The 16,700-nt window shown below is 31.5% G+C and overlaps 2 long non-coding RNA genes across 2 annotated transcripts; both read right to left on the bottom strand.

Annotated features, from left to right (window-relative positions):
- Window positions 1-999: 999 nt before the first annotated feature.
- LOC114184282 lies at window positions 1,000-4,192 on the bottom strand. Its single transcript, XR_003604571.1, has 2 exons — window positions 4,058-4,192; window positions 1,000-1,333 (listed from the first exon to the last, which is right to left on the bottom strand). It is a non-coding gene; the product is annotated as an uncharacterized LOC114184282 (long non-coding RNA).
- A 3,552-nt stretch (window positions 4,193-7,744) lies between these two features.
- On the bottom strand, window positions 7,745-8,478 carry LOC114184229. Its single transcript, XR_003604555.1, has 2 exons — window positions 8,392-8,478; window positions 7,745-8,085 (listed from the first exon to the last, which is right to left on the bottom strand). It is a non-coding gene; the product is annotated as an uncharacterized LOC114184229 (long non-coding RNA).
- Between the last annotated feature and the right edge of the window lie 8,222 nt (window positions 8,479-16,700).

The following is a 16,700-nucleotide window of genomic DNA, read 5'->3' as shown; positions in this document are numbered from 1 at the left end:
AAATAAATAAAGCTAGTATCAAATAAAGAAGTAGGCACAATTGAATTTACTTAAAGAAAATATAAATTTAGATTCTAATTATTAGGGTTAGCTAAATTCCGACTCTATAGATTGGTTTAGAAGATATTACATATAGATACAATTATTGTATGCAGACTTGTTGCATATTTAAGAAATTAGTGTGATGTGAAATATGATTACATCATCATACTAATACTTCAGATTAAATTCAGCTTTACACGATGATATTTGGATTACTTTTAGGAGAGTTCAAAACTTTTTTTTTTAAATTATAATGTAAAAATTTATAACTAAAAAATTGTTAATCATTATAATAACTAATTTATATATCAATTTATAAAATAAAAAATTATCACTACAAGAAAATGTCTTATTAGTAACTAAAAGTTGTTAGTCACTATAGTGACCAATTTAGATACCAATTTACAAAATTAAAATTTATTGGTTACTAAAATAGTCACTAATATAAATAAAAAATTATAATTGATCACTAAATTTGTCACTAATTAATTAGAGAGCAATTTAGTAACTAAGTTATTTTGGTAGCCAAAACTTAAGTAGCTAATTTTTAGTGACTAATTTTCTTTGGTAGCCAAAACTATGGTAGCTAATTTTAAAAACCAATTTAGTGACCAATTATAATTTTTTATTCATAATAGTAACTATTTTAGTAACCAATGATTTTTTTCCTTTGTAAACTTGTATCTAAATTAGTAATTATAGTAACTAACAACTTTTGGTCACTAAAATTGGTTACTAATGAAGCATTTTCTTGTAGTGTATTAATTATTAAAATAATCATTATTACAAATAAAAAATATAATTAATAATTAAATTCATCATTAATTAATTAAAAATTAATTTTTGATAGTAAAAATCTTGATAATAATAATTATTTTAATAAGTAATGATTTTTTATTTTATAAATAATATTTAAATTAATCATTATAATAATTAATAATCATTCCATGGCACATGTTTAGTTTAGAATCGAAATCATAAATTTATTTCTGTTTTGATACAGTAGAGGCAAATGTGCATTTAGAAATTGATTAGTTACTAGGGTTTTTGAGCTCCTTTCAGACAACACAGAGAAGATGAAAAAAATCGCCATTTCTTGTTTTCTTTTCCCCCTTCAATTTTTTTTTCACGTGAGATTGGGTTTTGGAGAGATTCGTTCATTTTGTTTTGTGTACCCATAATCTTCTCCCGCAGATCAATTTTGATCATTTCTGAGCTTTGGTTCCATCTGGGTTCCATGATTGGAGAGAACCCAAAACTCAAAAAACTGTGAATTGATCAAATGCTTTACCTGCATAAATATATATATAGCTTTTAGAGAGCTCAATTTTAGAACATTTCAAAGATATGAAGGATTACTCCAACAACCTATGCATGGGTTTCAAAGGTGTCTTTTGGAAGATGATTCCAAAAATTATTTTAACTTTGTTATTTTGAAAGCTATTTAAAAAATAATATAATTTTTGTTATATTAAAATTAAAATTTGCATACTTAGGGATAGAAAGAATGTAGAATTAAATTGGTGGGAGTTTGACCATATTTAATTTTTTTTTTTTAGTGAAAGTTCGTATTCATTTTCATTATGAATACTTAAGTATGAAAGTTAGGTTTTATCTGTATTACCGGGCATAACAATATCCACCTATATATTTTATTAAATACATTTTACATATAAAAAATAAATGATCAAATTCAATATCAAATCATCTATATTTTCTTCTTTTTAATTTTAAACTACAAGAAATTAATTATAATTGAATAAATTTAAACTAAAGTACGAAAATAAATTAAGTGGAGTTTTAGTTAAAGTTAAAACTTAGTGCCATGTTTGACTATTTCATTTTTATCCTTGAACCAAAATTTTATTTTCAACTCCATTATCAATTTTAATGGATATGAAAATTTTATTTCATCGAGTATGACCGTATATCCCTATCCATCCCTTTTCTGTTTCATATATTAATTAAATATATCTTATAAAAAATAAAAGAATCTAAAAAAACATGATATTATCAAGTTTTTAATGCAAAAAATATATATTTTTTCCTGATATCAAATATTAAAAAAACAAATTATAATTATATAAATATTAATATGAGTATTAAATAACAATTAAATAAAGGTAAAATAACTATAAAAGAAAAATAATATCAAAAAATAACAATTGGATAAAAGTAAAATAATTATAAAAAATAAAAATAAAAATAATCAAATATATATCTTAGAAATAAGTCATGAAAATAAGGATAGAAGAAAAGTTAATATTTTTTAAAATTACTTAAAAAATTAAAGATATTTTAATAATTTAAAACAAGAATGAATATAAAGACATTTATCGATGTTGAGATGAATATAAAGAGAAGAAGGAGTTGCAAATGTACATAATCATTATCCTCATGTCCAATTTAAAAAATTAAATATTACTCATATTAATATTTATGAGATCTTTTTATCAAAATTGAAAGTCATCCCTAAGTTTCATAATTTAAAATAAGAATGAGAGCTAGATATTCATATAATTTCTTATGCCCAACTTTATAAGATCATCTATATTCTAGATCCAATCAATTATTTATATACACAAATTTATTTATTATTGCTACTTAAATTATCTCTTATTATACTATAGTAAAGATAAAATATGGTCCTTGTTGAAAGGAAGAATAGACTATACACCTTTATGGTGTGAGATAAGTTATTAGGTTTTGAGATCCAACAAAATTTTGCATCACTATTTTATCCTTGAGTCTCTCTCTTTCTTTACAAATATAAAAATTAACTTTTTTAATGACCAAAATACTCCTAAAGTGGATTGTCAAATTAAATAATGTCAAGAAAACATTTTCCAATTCTAAATGTAAGAAACCAAATGAGAACCGGATAGTTGCATTTACTTAACATAAAAATTTCAATTTTTATTCTTAAGTTTCATGGTTTCCTTATAGATTTTAAGCTTATCTTACTTGTACCTCTTATTTGGTAAGAATCACTTTTCTTTGGAGTGAGTATATTATGATATGTTTCAAACAAACCTTTTATCAACACCAGAAAAAAAAATTATTTTTTTCATAAATTAAAATAAACTTATGAGTTTAAAGAATATTACTTTAAAATATTATATAAAACAATTTCTACACTAATTAATTTTAGTATATGAAAAATTATTTAATTTATTTTTCTCTATCTCATAATTTACAAAAAAAAAAAAATCAAATATAACTTCAGTAAAAGAAAGAAAAAAAAAACCTCTCTAAAAAATATAGCTACTCCCTGGTATCGTGTAAGTGATGCTTTTTTCCCCTTTATTTGAAGACATGGTTGGTTGGTCCATAGTGGGCTATAAATCTCAAATTTTAGTTTTAATAAGGAAAAAAATATACAGTGATATTAGATTTTATATAACAAAATGACTACTTATATATATATATATATATATATATATATATATATATATATATATATATATATATATATATATGTTGGTTAAAGGTCTACACTACCATTAAAATTTAGTGAAAAGTACAAAATTAGAAGAAATTCCATTAATATGAAATTTCAAAATTCGAACAATTATAAGAATGTTTAAAAAACATATATGCTACTAACAGTTCTCCTCTTTTAAAACAAAAACATTTCTAAAAAACAGATCTTAATCAAGTTCTTAGAGAACCTTCTTGAAACATGACTAAAAAAAGCACAACACATGCATCTTTTCGAAGCTTTGAATATTAGAACAATAGAATGAGTCATGTTATAGCAGTCTCAGAAACTTTGAAGCCTATTTGAGCTAATATTCAAACATATAACTAAGGAAATAAAGCTGAAATCTAACGTTTTAATAATCTTCATATCTTGTGACAACTTTTTTGTTATCTTTCATGAAACTTTTGACATATAAAAAACTATATTAACTGAAGTGTTGTTAGCTTTATATACATATTAAACATCAAGTTGATGAAAAGTAATGAATAATTAATGAACAGAAGTAATGAAAATTGAAAATCTGAGTAGAACCTGCACAACGATGTAAATGGATTATTGCTTGGATCTGATGATGAAACTAAAGACAATAATATATTTATATCAGATATCTCTGTGTGTGTGACCACTTTTGAAGTAATAATCAAATGGTTCATATTGTTGGGTTCGTAAGAGACTCTATAAATACACAAACTAAGATTCTTCCCTCACTGACATGAACAACTGTGGAATCTAATTCTCTTATCTTTGCTTTACACTGCATCAATATTGCAATAATGGTGTTGCTTTTTTCTTCACTTTTTTTAATTCTTCTATAAAGTGAGGTTCGCTTTGTCACAGGTAATTAATCTTCCATACACAAAAAACATAGAAAACACCCATTATTAACTATGTTACATTCTCCATGAATATTGAACATGTACTATTTATCTTATAAAGATGTACAAAACGCAAAAACTATATGACATATGTACATTCAACTAAAATATAATAAAATAAAGGTTAAATATTTTTTTTCTGTTTTGTTACTATGGCGATTTTTTTTTAAATTTTATTTCATTGTTTTAACTTTCTCAAGTTAGTGTGTGACGTTTAGATAACGAATGACATGTTATTAATCAAAGAAACAACTGTCAATATTACAAATGTGTCATTGTCTCATTATAATAATGTTATTACTTTGGATTTAATGATAAAATTAATTACATTAACTCATCTTAAAAGTAAAATTAAATTGAAAACATCCAAATATAACTACAGGTAACAAAATGATTGGATCTTACAGATTGATTTTTGAATTTGTCAGCTCGGTTCAACTTATATAACCCGTCAACCTGTCACATTATGGGTGGGACAACAGATTAGCCAGATTTAATAAATTTGTAATTTTTAATACATTTTTCCGATAAATATTTTAAAAAATTGGTATCTAAGTTTAATTATTTAAACTCTATTTCTTTCTAAAATTTTGAGATAATTAAAGTGACATTGGATTTAATGTATAAAGTTATTGAAATGATTCCATTAGAAAGTGATACTTGAAAGTAACCTCGTGAATGGAGTGCATGGTGGAGTTTAGCAAACTCGTACTGTGAATGGAAATCACAAAATAAAATTTTTTGAACATGAAATATAGAATTTTTAAGATATAAAGGTTTGATATAACTCTATTTGGTACAAGGAAACACTAAAAAATTTCAGAATTTTTTTACAAATATAGGTATATAAACTAAATGCCTTACAAAAAAATAAAATAAAATTGTACTAAATGGACAAATTTTGCAGATGTTGGAGATTGATCAGCATATTTCTCACCTTTTTCTGAGCAACTCCAATGTATGCATCTTTATTCGAATTTTGTAGCAAAAGTTATAAGTGTTTGAAAATTATCTCTATTAAATTTATGTATATGAAAATCTATGACTATCATATAAAAGGCAATGACTCTAAATCAAATATACACTAAAAGAAGTTACCAAAAAAAATCAATTTTTAACTATTTTTTTATTGATGTTTACAAAATCATGTGAATAATAAAAACACAAAAATACATCAAAATGGTTACTACGAAGGATACGAAATGTGCATATGGAAAACAAAATGGTAAACAGTAAAAAACAAGTACAACAACGAAAGATATAAAATACCTACCTCAATTAAACACTTAGACCCACAAAATCTCAAATCAAATAAAAAAAAATTGTCCACTACTACAAAAGACCCACACCAACCAATTTAGACTAGCAAAACGACTTTTAACACTTCTACAAACACTCACACAGAGCACCACCAGAGAAAGAATATGAGAGCAAGAGAGAAAATATGTTGGAGTTGCAAAGAAGAAAGTTGAGAACCCCACCAGTGCAGTAAGGGCTTTAGGCCCCGGTTGTTTTTAAAATTCTGTCCCGATTTTAGAACTGAGGCATATTGGGATGAGGCCAAAAGGGTTGGTTTTTGGCCTCGGTTGTCAACCGAAGCCATAGAGGCGTTTTTCTGCTCTGGTCACGCCTGAACCGAAGCCATAGATCTGCTTTCCATATCTGCTTCTCGGCATTCCAGATCTGCTTCCCGACATTCCAGATCTACTTCCCAGTGTTCCAGATCTGCCAGATGCGCGTTTTAGTTGGCTGTGTGAACGTCGTTTATGCAGATCTGTGTTGATGATGTAGTTGCATGAGGTAGACTCTCCGGAGAGGCTTCTTGTGAACATGGAAGAGTGCTTCGTCAAAGGTGTTCGACTCCAGGCGCGGTGGTGGGCTGCGTTTCATTCGACTCTAGGCGTTGCAGTGGAGGTTTCGTTCTTCTCCTTCGAGGCATGGTGGACCTGCTGCGTTTTTCGTGGATGAGGTGTTGCAATGGCTTCGTGAATGGTGGCTGGTCTGATGGAGGTGCAAGTGGCTTGGAGAGAAATGGAGCGGCAAAGAGAAATGGATGAGGAGATGGAGGCAACGAAAACCCACAGACGGCGACGACAGCTGGTCAGCGACAACGTTGGAACTGGTGGTGGCAGAGGGCGGCGCAGCGTTCGTGCAGAGAGAATTGGGGAAGAAGATGAATAATGATCGGGGTTCACGAATTAGGGATTTTAACCAGCTTTATGGCCTCGGTTATTTAAAGAACCGAGGCCTAAAGTGGCTCAATGGCCTCGGTGAAAGGGGACCCGAAGCTAAAGGGGGCGGCGCTGATGAAATTATTAAATTAGGGTTTATGGGCAGGGTTATAGGCTTCGGTTCTATTTCAACCGAGGCCTAAAACACCCCAATATTGCCTCGGTCCAAAAGCACCTGAGGCCAAATGTGTTTTTGTTGGTGGCAATTTTAAAATTTTCATTTCTGGGCTGCCTAATAGGCTTCGGTTCTTAATGAACTGAGGCCTAAAACTGCTTACGACACTGGTTGTTTGTAGAACCGAAGCAATATAGGTTGATGAAATTGTAAAATTGTCACCGTCTCCTTATAGGCTTCGGTTATAGCACTAGTGCCCTAATTTAAACCGTTTTAGTCAGATTATTTATGGTTCAATATAAACAAGTTTCATCTATATTGCAGATAGTTAGAGGTGTCAATTTGACTCAGTCCACAGGGTTTGGTCCTGGTCCATATGAGTTAGGATCAAAAAAATTCACATTGAAAGAAAGTCTCCATCAAAGAAATCCACAGGACAAAAATCCCCACAAAAGTCCTATGGGTCAGGGCCAACTCATGGGCTTTCTACTTAAACATGAAAATTTTATTATTTTTTAAAATATATTATTAAACATTCCGGCGACCTAGAAATACTCAACGACCCTGATTGGTCGAACGAACCCAATAATCTGGACAAGTATGAGATAGTTATGATTGTGTACTTATACATAAACATATGATATTGCATATAGTTATTGAAGAGTTATTCACATTTAGATAAATATTATTCTTTTTTTTTCAATATATTTGATGTAGTCTAGATGTCTTTTGAGAAGAAAATCATAATTAAGTTATGAGTTAAAGACAATATCTTGAAAGTGATTATTGACTATAACAATGTTATTCTAACAAAGGAGTAGGAATACAATAAGAAAATATTGTTATACCGGTCTAGTGTCATATTAATTGAATTCAAAAGTACTTTTATTTTAAAAACTGTGTTGAAATTCATCATCATTACGATTTTTTAGAATAATTCTTAAACTTTAACCTAAAAATGGACTTACTTCATGTTTAGATTAAAATTGAAACAAAATTAAAAAGTAGTTTCACTCGCGAAACAATAAATATTGATTTCTGGTTTCACACACATGAATTTTCATCCCTTTGAAGCAAAGGTGCACTTAGAAAATTGATTACTAGGCTTGTTGACCTCCTTTGAGACAACACAGAGAAGTTGAAATAAACTGCCATATCCTTTTTTTTTTTGTTCTTATAATTTTGTTTCCATGTGAGTTGTTGTTTTCAAGAGCTTCATTTTCATGCCCCTTCTTCTTCGACCGACCAAATTTGCTTTCATTCCATTTGTGTTCGACCTTAGAGACGAATGGAGCCATAATTGAAAAATGATTTTTTTGAACTGATCAAATGCTTTGCCTGCATAAACATATAGCTTTAGAGAACCATTTTTGAGAAAATCTAAAAGACCTCAACAAGTTTACTCCGGGTATGTTTGGTTGAGCGTTCTTGAATTGATTCAACTTTAATTAATTCTTCAACACATAAATAAGAATCAGTTATTTTTCATTCAATATAAATTTTGTACTCTTTAATTAATTTTGAAGACCAAATATGTATTAATTATACGTTAGAAAATTAATTCTACATCAATTTGATATAACCAAACACATACTCCAACAAACCAAAAATTGAAAATCTACGTAAAAATAGAAGGACATGAACCTGGAAGTGCAACTCAGCTACTTCGATCTCATGAACTGAAGCGAAATATTATATATTTAGAGTTTAAGATTTAAGGTTAAGGACAAGAGATTCTATAAATACACACACTAAAGATTCTTCCCGCACTGAAGGGGAAATGTTAATCTTACACTTAATCTGGGTGGAATCCAATGCTCCTCTTCTATTCTATTGATTGATTCGAAAAACAGTGTTGCTTTTCTTTCCCTTTTTTGGATTCTTCTATAAAGTCAGGTTAGCTTTTGTCACAAAATTCATTTAGTAATGAAGAAACAAAATATTAAATTTCTATTTGAAATATATATTAACAGAAACGGAAACAAAAAATCAATCTTTTCTATCAGTGTGAAAGGACAATGAGTGTTCCAACAATGGAACTGAAACAAAAAAGGAAGAAGAAGATCAAATGAATTTCGATAAGAAACTCTCTCTTTGTTAGCCGATGGCCAAATGGGCCTGGCCCAAATCATTAACCTTGGCATCAACCTTAGGGTAATTACTTTCTGCACCCCCACAATATAAGGAAAACATTCAAATACCTTTCACCATTATACCACTCTACAAAGAAGAACAGAGAAAATACTGAAAATTTTCCATGTGTTCTAGAAAAAGCTCTTTCAGAAACACATTTCTCATAGGAGTGTTAAAGAAAATTCATTCCAGAAGATATTATATACGTTCTGGAAACTTTGTTCTCGACATTGGTTTCAAAAGAGATGTTTCGGAATATATTTTACACATTTTGAAAATATTATTTCAGAAAATTTTATTCCGAAAATTTTATTTTGAAATGCCTGTTCCAAAATTAATAATGTAAAAGTTACTTTTACTCATTTTCAAAAATTAACAGGGTGCTGGCAGAAATTAATGGGATGAAGGAGACATGGCCGAAGAAGGAAACATAAGCACTAAAGAAGACAAGACAATGGGAGGAACACACATGAAGCTTATCAAAACGTTAATTAATTGATAAAAAAAATTAAAATTAGCCATAATTTAATAACACGAGACAAATATTAAATTCGTGAGTCATACTTATGTTATATCATTCAATCTTTTTTTCGTTTACTATATCTATAGATCTCTCTTTTACTCTTTTTTTAATCACTCTACTCCACACACCCAACTATGGCACAGACTGTGATAGGACATAAAACTATGATTATTTTCATGTAATTATACCCTAATAATTATGCTTATTGTTGGCAAATAAGTAGACACAATGGATTTGACAGCTTGTAGATTGAATATGAGTTTGCATGATTGGAGCAGATGAAAGCATAGAGTTGGCATAAATTTAATTTGTCACATCAAGTTATCATCTTCCCTTAAAATATATATTCTTTTTTTCTCCTAAAGATGCTACTACAACTCACATTATTTATATTCTCTCCATAATTGAACGCAGAAATTATCATCTATGTTGCTGTTTACCTTCATACAACAACCTCTATTAATTTGCTTGAGTTTGACTGGTGAGGGAGTGAAAACAGAGAGAGGTGAATTTAGTTTCCTTTTTCAGATTGAAAATAAATACAATTAAAATTGAAAAGAATATGAGTACCTTTTATCATCTTATCATTGTTAACTTTTACGCAGCAGAGAGAATAGACAGTAGGATTCAAAGAGATGAATGTATATTCAAGAATGAATTGTATCACATACACATGGACTACAGTGCTTTATATAGCAGCACATTATACAGAGAAACAGAATACAACAGAAAAACTGATAGTTGTTTTTTTTTATTAACTAACACGGCTGATACGTATTTGACTTAACTACCTAACACTCCTCCTTAAGTCAAACTGGCTTTAATATTCACAATGCCAACTGCATCCTTTAGCCAACGAAACCTCTCTGTTCTAAAGGCTTTTGTGAATAGGTCTGCTAGCTGCAACTCAGATGTACAATGCTCAACCTTGAGTTTTCCATTGCATACTTGATCACGTATGAAATGGAATCGTGTTTCGATATGCTTGCTCCTCCCGTGCAATGCAGGGTGCTTTGCCAAATCGATCGCAGATTTGTTATCTACCATCAACCTAGTTTTGCTTGAGAGTTCCACCATCAATTCTTTCAGCAACGTTTCCAGCCACACTGCTTGACAGCAAGCTTCAGAAGCTGCAATATACTCAGCCTCACAGGAAGACAAAGCCACCACGGGTTCCTTAGTTGAGTTCCATGAGATTGGAGCTCCCCCAAGAAAAAAGACGTACCCTGCAGTGCTCTTCCTATCACTCCTATCACCACACCAATCTGAATCAGAATATCCCACTAACTCCAATTCTGAATCAGCTTTTCCATGTGGGAACAGAATCCCACTGCCCATCGTCCCTTGTAGGTACCTAAGAATCCTCTTGGCAGCACACATGTGTGACTCCTTTGGATCTTGCATATGTCTACTTATTAACCCAACACTAAAGCTCAAATCTGGTCTGGAATTGCACAAATATCTCAAACTCCCAACCATTCTCCTGTAATCTGTAGCATTAACAGATTCTTCATCTGGTGTGGATTCCAGTCTCAGTCCAGCTTCTGCAGGTGTGACTGCAGGATTGCTATTCTCCATCCGAAATCGTTTCAGCAGGTCCTGTGTGTACTTTGTTTGGTGCATTATAATACCATGCTCTATCTTAGTGAACTCAATACCAAGAAAATAGTTGAGCTCACCTATATCACTCATTTCAAATTCATCTAACATTTGCTGTTTGAAGTGAGTAATATCCTCTTCATTGCCTCCTGTTACCAACAAGTCGTCAACATATAACAACACGATCAATTTGTTGGAGAGAGAATCACCAGGCCGACTTCTCATGTACACTCCATGTTCTGAACTACACCTGCTGAACCCAATGAACTTGAGGAACTGGTCTATTCTCTGATTCCAAGCTCTAGGGGCTTGTTTCAAACCATATAGGGCTTTTTTCAGCTTATAGACTTTCTCCTCCTGTCCTTTCACAACAAAACCTATTGGTTGTCTTACATATACATCTTCTTCCAGAAAGCCGTTCAAAAACGCTGCCTTAACATCCAGTTGGTGCATTGGCCATGAGAAGAAAACAGCCAACGCTATTATGATTCTGACTGTCTCTATTCTTGCTACTGGGGAGAAGACTTCTCCATAATCCACCCCTGGTTTCTGCAAGAAACCTTTCACAACCAGTCTGGCTTTGTATCTCATTATCTCCCCTTTTGGATTCATTTTCACCTTGTAGACCCATTTTAGATCAATAGGTTTCTTCCCATATGGAAGTTCAACCAGATCCCAAGTCTGATTCCTTTCAATTGATGTTATCTCTTCCTTCATAGCTTTCCACCAATTGTTATCTGTTGCAGCCTCATCAAAGTTCATAGGTTTAGATTCTGCAATTAGAGCAAAATGCACTAAATTGCCATCTGTTGTTATATCAGCATCGTGCAACACCTCGTAATCATCCAAATGTGTAGGCTTTTGGATGATTCTTGATGACCTCCTTACACGTGCATTCTGATCAGCATGAACTACGTTAGTATTCTCTTCCTCTATCACGATTGTGGGTTGAGAAATTTTACTACTGTGATTTTGCTTCCAAATCCAAGTAGAGGTTTCATCAACTACCACATCCCTGCTGATATGAACTTGGCTATTTTCAGGATCCCATAGCTTGTAGCCTCCTGTTGAGTGGAATCCAATCAGGATCAGACGTATTCCCTTATCATCCAACTTACTCCTGTGCTGGTCAGGTATGTGTTTGAAGCAAAGAGACCCGAAAATCCTCAAGTGGGAAACATTTGGTCTTGTCCCACTCCAAGCTTCCTCTGGTGTAATTCCTCTCAACCTCTTTGTAGGAGAACGATTTAGCACATAAGATGCTATTAAAGCTGCCTCTCCCCACAATTCCTTTGGCAGGTTCTTACTCTTTAACATGCACCTAACCATGTTCATGATAGTCCTATTCCTTCTCTCGGCAACACCGTTCTGTTGGGGTGTGTATGGAGGTGTGATCTCATGCTCAATCCCAGCTTCATCACAAAAATCCTGAAAATCTTTTGAGGTATACTCTCCTCCTCCGTCTGTTCTTAAGACCTTGAGAGCCCTTCCACTCTGCCTTTCCACCAGATTTTTGAATTTTTTAAACACCAGGAGTGCCTCATTCTTTCTTTTTAGCAAGTACACCCACATCTTGCGAGATAGGTCATCAATGAATGTAATGATATATCTGTTACCTCCATACGTTTCCACTTGGATAGGACCGCATATGTCTGAATGAACCAGATCCAATTTTTCTGCAGCTCTTTGAGGAACAAACTTGCAAAAACTTCTTTTTGTTTGTTTACACTCAACACACTCCTTGCACACATCTCCAGGAGCCTCCAAGTCTGGTAGTCCTTCCACCATGTTCTGATTCTTCAACAGACACAAATCTTTGAAGTTCAGATGCCCATACTTGTAATGCCAAGTCCATTCTGTCTTATTTGTTGAAGCAGCGAAGCAATGATGCTTTAATGCATTCATCCCAACACGAAAAGTTCTATTCTGGGATAGTTCTGCCTGTAGAACAAGGTGTTCTTGTTGATCAAACATGCTTAACTGATTATTTTGCATGGTAATATGATACCCCTTCTGTAGTAGCTGGCCTAGGCTTAACAGATTAGTTTTCAAGCCTGGTACATATAACACATCTTCTACCAGGATTCTTCTTCCACTATCAACACTTAACACCACTCTTCCCATGCCTTCTGCTAACAGGCTGCTGTCGTCTGCAAATTTGATCTGACCATGGGTTGATTCACTCATCTTGACAAACCAATCCTTCTTTCCCGTCATGTGTGTTGAACACCCTGAGTCAAGATACCATGATGTGTCTTCTGCTACCTCATTATCAGTCTTTGCCATCAGAACTACTGCTTCTGAGTCTGAATCTTCTTGGGCAAGATTCGCGTGGTTGGTGGACTTGGTTTTCGACCCTTCTCCATTCCTGCATTCACGAGCAAAATGCCCCATTTTCTGACAATTGTAACATCGTACCTTTTTCTTGTCAAATTTCCAGGGTTTGTCACCATCTGCATTTTGTTTCTTCCCTTTTACGGGTTCTACAGAATCAGATTCTTGATTCTGCTCCTTCCAATTCTTGCCTCCTTTCTTCACTCCTTTAGGCTTACCTTTCGGTGTGGACCTCACTTACAGAGCTTGTTCTTGAATACATTTTCTTTCACTCAACCTGTACTCATGCGCCTCTAGTGAGTGTTGAAGTTCTTCCATCTCCAAAGTTTCAAGATCTTTGGTCTCCTCGATTGTTATCACTAGGTGATCGAACCTCGGTGGTAGAGACCGTAAGACCTTATGCACCACATGTTGATCAGAGACCTTCTCATTACATGTCTTCATAGCATTTACCAACCTTTGAATTTTATCAAGATACTGTGCAACTGTTTCATTATCTTCCATCATTAGAAATTCAAACCTCCTTCGTAGGGCCTGCAACTTTACTTTCTTGTGTTTGTCTCCATCCCTATAAGTCTTTTCCAAGATCTCCCACACTTCTTTGGCAGTAGTTGCCTTGCAGACCTTGTCAAAGATATTGGAGTTTACACATTGATACAGCAAGAACCGTGCCTTGCTATCAAGCTTTTGTTGTTGCTTGAAGTGCTTCTTTTCTTCCTCAGATGCCTTGCTGCTTAGCTCAACTACACCTTCTTGGATGATTTCTACAACATCTTAAAACCCAAAAACTGCAAGCATTTTGATCTTCCATTGATCAAACATGTTGCCGTCAAACACTGGTAACCCTCCCTGTATGAGACTCCCCATTCCAGCCATTCTTCAGTAGATCCACCTGACAATACCCCTTTACGTGAGGTTCTTCTATGGGTTTTCTTGATTGAGCAAGAAACCACTCTCTTCACTAAAGAATCACTCCTCTATCTGGAATACTACCCAAAACAGCTTTACAACACGTACTAGCCCTTTGTAACTCTTCACAGGTTCTATCGGAACCTTGCTCCTGATACCACTGTTAACTTTTACGCAGCAGAGAGAATACACAGTAGGATTCAAAGAGATGAATGTATATTCAAGAATGAATTGTATCACATACACATGGACTACAGTGCTTTATATAGCAGCACATTATACAGAGAAACAGAATACAACAGAAAAACTGATAGTTGTTTTTTTTTATTAACTAACACGGCTGATACGTATTTGACTTAACTACCTAACAATCATAATAAAAAATGAGCCACTCTGAAAAAAGAAACTATTTTTTAATTGACTCCGATCAAAAGATGATTTATGGAAATTTGTTGGAATTCAAATTTTTTAAAATTTATTGTATGTTAAATATAGAATATGTATATTGGTGGGAGATAACTCTATATAGATTTTTTATAATATTTTGGATATGTAAAGATGATAATATGTATCTTATTTATGTTTTGTCTTGTGGAAGTTTGGATGTTGTTTTTGAGTTTTGTATGTTAAAAAATAAGAGATAGAGATTGATTGATTTTGAGTAGAGAGAGAGAGGTGAATTTGGTTTACTTTGATAGATTAAAAAAAAATATTACTACTACTTTTTTTAGCATATTTTCACTTTTAGTTTTTCCTTTTTAAATTAAATAATTTTAAAAATTTTGCTTATTTTTATCTATATTTATTTATCCATTTATCTTTCTTCTATCTTTGAAATAGATTCCAAATAATTTGAAGTTACAAATTCATTTTTTTAGTTAAAAAAAACTTATAAACGTTTTTCTCACTAGCTAAAATTAACAAGACCATTGATTGTGTTCTTTCTTTTTCTTTATCACACAATCACCAATAGAAGGCTCGGATCTTGACCCTGTTAGCTGCAACAAAATTTTTGCTAGAAAATGACCACCAAAAGGTGATATGCACTAAGAATTTGCGAGTCTCTGGAAATTGTGGTATGGACAAGATCTACTAAGGTTGAAGCATGGCAAATTAATGGTTGAAACATCTATGGTCCAAGATCATGACTTTAATTACTTCATGCTTCATGGGCATGATTCTAAATGTATTTTTTTTAACATGTGTACTTACTTTTATTTTTTATATTTATATGGTTGTAATAGTGAACCATTGATCTAATTACTTTGGTTAATTTTTTTGTGTATTTTATATTATATATATATATATTTATTTATTTATTTATTTGTATTTATTATTATAAAAACTAGTTTTATTGAATAACGAAACTTGGATAATTATAAATAATATAATATTAAATTATGAGAATTCAAAATATAGTGCAAATAGTATTATTTTAAAATATCGTTATTTATATTTAAATTGTTTTCGATAAGTATATTACGACGATTTTAATTGTCATAATTTATCCTAAAGAACCACCACTTTATACAACGTAACAAATGACAGTTGTTGTGGCGATTTGTTTGAAATCGTCACATTATCTTTATGACAATACAAACTGTGGAGGTTTTTGAAACTGTCACAGACGTAAATTGTGACAATTAAAATCGTCACATTTTACGAAAATAAGTATGACAATTTATATTATTTTTTGTAGTTAAGTGTGTTTACTTATATAAAGTGAACATTGATATACATGTATAATATTTTTCGTAAAGCATGAATTATATATGGTATATTTTGTACATTACGAAAAAATTGTTAATTATCAACGAATCGTTGTTAAATTATACCTACTTATCGAAAAAATTGTCGTAATTATTGACGGTCTAGATTCATCGATAATTATCGATGAATTTTGACCATCGATAAAATTTGTTGATAAATATCAATTTTATTTTTCCTTATTCTTTTATTCATCTTACCATCTCCACTTAATTTATAAAATATCTTATTAAACTTGGGAGAAATTTTGCCTTTTTTATCCGATAGATTTACAAATAAAAAAAGTTGTGGTAATAAAAACTTTTTACCAAAAAGATCTTTAGAGATATAATTACCGATGAATTTTATCAATAAAATTTACATGAATTGGTGAAAATGTAAATAAAAAATAATTTTATCAAAAGATATATTATAAACTGATTTTGTAAGATTAAATTAAATTTAAAATAAGAAATATACATAGACAACCGTGTATATGTCAAATATTGTTATATTAATCTACTAGTATATTAGATGAAATGGGGACATCGTATTTACTTTGGTTAACTTTATATTAGTGAAATTCGAAACCATTTTTATTTTAAAAATTAGTGTGTTGAAATTCATTATTATACATTAGAATTTGTGAGACATTTTCCAAACTTTAATCCAGTATTTAGATTAGAATTGAAGAAAAATGAAAAAATAG

Source organism: Vigna unguiculata, chromosome 5, assembly GCF_004118075.2.
Source record: "Vigna unguiculata cultivar IT97K-499-35 chromosome 5, ASM411807v1, whole genome shotgun sequence".
Lineage (NCBI taxonomy): Eukaryota > Viridiplantae > Streptophyta > Magnoliopsida > Fabales > Fabaceae > Vigna > Vigna unguiculata.
This window is presented reverse-complemented; position numbering and strand designations above follow the sequence as displayed.